The sequence below is a fragment of the Agrilus planipennis genome, unplaced genomic scaffold (genome assembly GCF_000699045.2).
Source record: "Agrilus planipennis isolate EAB-ADULT unplaced genomic scaffold, Apla_2.0 scaffold810, whole genome shotgun sequence".
NCBI classification, from domain to species: domain Eukaryota; kingdom Metazoa; phylum Arthropoda; class Insecta; order Coleoptera; family Buprestidae; genus Agrilus; species Agrilus planipennis.
The window spans coordinates 6965-11969 of record NW_020439460.1 but is presented as its reverse complement, the minus strand read 5'-3'; the positions used below and the strand labels follow the sequence as shown (position 1 = coordinate 11969).

General features: G+C 32.9%; 1 long non-coding RNA gene across 1 annotated transcript; it reads left to right on the top strand.

The window, feature by feature from the left end:
* The first annotated feature begins 1408 nt into the window (after positions 1-1408).
* LOC108743714 lies at positions 1409-2333 on the top strand. The gene is made up of 3 exons (XR_001938864.1): positions 1409-1678; positions 1742-1808; positions 1866-2333. It is a non-coding gene; the product is annotated as an uncharacterized LOC108743714 (long non-coding RNA).
* Positions 2334-5005: the final 2672 nt, after the last annotated feature.

Genomic DNA, 5005 nt, shown 5'->3' with positions numbered 1-5005 from the left:
CGTACATTGCATCACGCATATCATTACTTCAATTGCTCATATCCAAGAAACCAAACATATGTTCATCTCGAAAATTTTGTAATCGCCATACTCTCATCGTAAATAATCACTTAGTGCTTAATTTAATACAAAATTCGTAGGCGAGAAAATGGGTGATTTTTGCGGTCACAATTAGCTATAAATATTGATTTCAATTACGTTCAGTGCACTTTAGCAGACTGCTTCGACTTGATGATCGTTAGTGTGGCTTAAATATAAATAATGATTATGTTCAGTCGTTAATAGAACTAATAGTTTGTTAGAAATCAATTTTGAATCAGTAGCACTCTCATGCTCTAAGAATATCAAGTTAATTTAATGGGAAGTTGTAAGAATTTTAAAGTTTTACCTCATGTTATAGCTATTTCAGACGCTGTTTTAAACATACGGATTTTTATTTTACAGATTTTCATTGTAGGCTTATTTTCTCATGAAGAACGCGTACAATTTAGTCAATTTTTTTTTATTATTTGCATACAATAAACAGGAAATAAACTTTTGGAATATAATAGGGAAATACCACTTTCCTTATCAATATTAAATACACTTTCCGGCAGGCATTACTTTGATAAATAAAATACAAACTTGCATACTTTTCATAAATTAGACCATAATTATGTGATTTCAAATGTAAGGTTAATCATACCGAATGAATCGTTCGTTTAAAAAGGCTGTTTTGTTTTTATTATGAATATTGCATAAAAGTAAACTAAAAAGTCGAAAGTTAGCATTGTTTCAACTACGTAAATGGGAATTCCTTAAACTTAATTGCATTATTTAACTGTGTTACCTATGTTGAAGGTGAATTCTAAGCACTCTCACACTTATTGACTGGCACACTTCCTAGACAATAGAAGTCAAAATTAGCTTATTACGCTATAAATATTTAAATTTTCTTTTTTTTTCTAAACTGAAGCATTCTCGACACAAAATCAATATCAATAAACTAATAAACCCATTAATATACTGTAATATACAATTACACATACTTTTAATACTACATTATCATACTACTATCAAAATATCAGGTAATAAACCTGTAAATATTTTGGCTAGGAGTTGTGATTCAAATAATTTTCCGTCATTTTCGCGAATCAGAGGTTAGCGACTTTAGAAAGAATTTCAAATTTATCTTTTTTTATAGAAATATCTAAGCGCGGTATAGGTCATATACTGTGAATCTAAATACGCCAAAAATACCCACAGATTGCATTCTTTCATTGCAACACCTACAAAATGGACTCATAATTGAAGGTGAGCTGCCTTTAATTGTAAAGTCGTAAAGATCCAAGAAAAAGAGAAGGAATGCTGTTGGCATACGAGTTGTTTATGAATGCCGCAAGATGCAGCCGCAATTATATTTCGCCTTTTTTTACTATTACGCAAATTAATCTCTTATATGTGCGGCCTGTAGTGAAGTGTTGCTAAATGTCATTGCAAATGAGATCTTAACGACAGGTGTGTGGCAAGGAGTCTATTAAAAATAACAAACTACGACGATCAATGCAGGTGTAGGTAAAGAAGCGTTTAAAGGACCCAAAAATCGTACACCAAGTCTGAAACTTCTCCGAGACCGTACAGCGAACACACTGAAAAATATACCTACAGTGCTGCACTTACGAAAACTCACTACAGTGTGGTACTGAATTAAGCTAAATAAAATACTTCTTATTTTAATTGTAAAAGGGAAAATTTCTTACAGCTATGGGTGAAAGGAGCAAATAATTAGTGAACAATGAGAGCTTCTGATTGCGATGACTGACGATAGTGTAAGACTGGGTATACAAAAGCAAAACGAGTGCCTACATAATAAAAATATTTAATAGATCAACAAGGAAAAACGCCACTGACTAGCCAGTTACATTTGGTAACATGATGAAAAAATAGTTCCATTCAATATCATCAACGAGTATTTATTAATCAATAAAATTATTTCAAATATTAACAAGAAAGGAAGACATTTACTAATTGTTTACATTTGGAAAAGAAACGAGTATTTGGTACTTATTAAGGACTCGGAATGATATAGGACTGAAGTTAAATAAAGAAACAATATGTTTACTAACTTCATATGGTTACTTTTAGGAATATGGGTCGAGCACAATACCAATGCAAGGTGAGTGCCAGTGTTCGCAAAAATTCGTGATAGTGTAAGACTAGATTTATTTTCCATTTTATGTAATAGCAAGAAGATGAGACCTCAATTAACTATTTAAAAAATTACAATATAACTAACATTTCCTTGGAACTCAGAAACGTTTAAATGTCAAAGCCTAGAATATTAATAATTTTATTCCATACATCCACGTATTCGTATAGATATTATTCGACCAGGTGTAATTAAAAATCAATTATATGTAGTTAATAAATAAAGCTTGATATTTTAATGTGTTTATATTACGATAATTTATGTACTCTTTTCTTCTCTGACACAAGAAGATACTACAAGTGACTTGTAAAAGTTTCTATTCGATATATGCAGGAAACGTTAATAGCGCGTGATGTCGAAATTACAACAAAAATAAAACTAAAAATCTGACTGCTTTGAAGATGGACACACCCACATTTGTATATACAATTCACCTACAAGCTTTTCGAGGAATTCTTGAACAAGAATAATGGCTTTAAATTGGGAACACAATCTTTTTGAACATTTTATACGAAAGCTTCCATCAGTGGCGCACGCACAGAGAGGGACTATGAAAACTCAAGCGGACTCCCCTTCTTCTTCAGAATACGTTCAAATAAACAGAACTTTGAAAAGCGTATAAATCGCATTTTAGTTGGTTGGAATTTATATTATTTCATAACAGCGTAATATATTTTAACGCCTTAAAATATATATAAATCTTTTACACGATTTTCTTTACATTTGCGAGCGCATGAACTAAATTTATGTTAATTTTCAAGAAAGTAATTTAAACTATTAATTTATTTTGCAGTGCACATAGTGAAAGCACTTCATAGGTATTCTAAAAACCACAAGAACTCGAAAAATGGTAAAAAAATCGTAAAAAAATACTTATTTTTATGCTATTTCTCAGTATTACGAGAACTATTACAGGGGTACCATCTAGATAACACCAGCAGTGAAAGCTTTTTAGCCTTGATGCGATTCGGGCTGTTTTGCAATGGTCTATGGAGTTATGATGTTCCAGACGTTTCGCTGTTCTTCGCTGAAGACATCTTCAGTAGTGACTGAGCGGTTGCAGAGTCGTGACTGATCATAAAAGCTGCAGTAAGCTTTAGCCTATTCATATTCCCGAGCGTCACAAAAATGAATGACTCAAATCACAAAGAATGTATTATGGTACAATTTTTTTGGTGAAATGGGGCTAAAAACCTTCTGAAATCCTCCAGGAATAGGAAAATGTGTATGGGGACGAGTGCTTGTCTAAAACTAAAAGCAAGAATATCTAAGTCCAAGATCAAAGGGATCGTTCTTTTCGATATTCAGGGCATTATCCACACTTGCAGAGAAATGCTGGATTCTTCATGATTGTCCTTGATTGTTCACGAGTATTTGATCAAAAAAAAGTAGATGATCGCATTCCCTCTACACAAAAATAAAAGATCCCACCTCAAGGATACTCATCATGATGGCGTAAAAAAGGTCAAAGCAACTGTAAGGGCGGTTCTGAATTCCTTAACTTTAAATAACTACAAAAAGTGTTTCTAGGGATGTCGACTACTGTGAATGTCACACCTCGTATATGCCCTCCTGACTTCCATGCGCTGCGTTCATTAGCATACTTATGTATGAATATACAAGCCGTCCAACATTGTAAAAGCTTCACCATTCGGGAATTGCTGAATAAGATGCAATAAGTTTTATGAATTAAACTGCGTATATGTATAGCTACGCTTAAATGTTTTCGTGAAAATGTTGTTTATATACATAGAGTGAAAAATGTTAGAAATCGTCGGGTAGTGCATGTTCTTCTTCGCCAAAAAATTGAACTACTTACTCAACATAACCAAGTATGTTGTATCTAATGATCCATTCATGCGAGGCGAACGAAAAGCCAAACAAACGTTCATTTTAAATTATTGCGATTCGAGTCTGCTTAATGTTTCGAGAAAGTGTAATTTTTAATAAAAGGGAAGTTAATATTTACACACGGCGTATGTGTTCTTTCCGCAACTTTCCTATTTTTAGCTGCCAACTATAAAATTGGGAATGTAGTATGTAGGTACTCCTCACCTATTTAGAATCAGAGTTCATATTTTAAGCTAGCCTCGCCTACGCGATGTGATGTAAACACCACGAGCCAACCTTTGTCTCGAAACAGAACCGGATCAAGTTTGTTAACACAAAATTTCCTAAAAAAAAAAAAGAATCAACACTCCAGCGTCTCTCCTTTCTTTCAAAAGTGCTCAGACAAATTGAAACAAAGATCTAATATTACTATTAAATTTTTTCTTTTTTATAAATTACTGTAACGACGGACTACGGACTAATCATTTTCTGCTATGATCAATTTATATAATTCAGAAGTTGTTGGTCGATACGACAATCCTTACGGAAAGGTAGGTAGGTAGGTAGGTAGAGGTAGCACCTAATACATAAGGCCGCAACAGAATATCTATCTAATAAATCCATCTATGAAATGTGCAACAACTTTTATTGAAATGTTTGGCTGCATTTAATATGTGAGATGCAATGTTTAAATTAAGGGAATGCAATTTTGGCTTCTGGACAAAACATATGACTCACGCCGGGCGTTTCCGTTTTGAGAGTGTTGGCGTAAAGTTATTAAATTTTCAGTATCATCAATTACACGTAATTTAAAAGGAAGCTTTAAGTTTTACGAGCGTTTAAAAACCGTTTAAGTTGAGCCCCCTTAATAAGGAAATTCCAAAAAAAAAAATAAGAGAACACAGAAAGGGTTTCATTATTCCATTTGCAAAAACTCATATTAACTCTGCAAAATGTTTTAGATACTGGGAAATTATTATTATTATT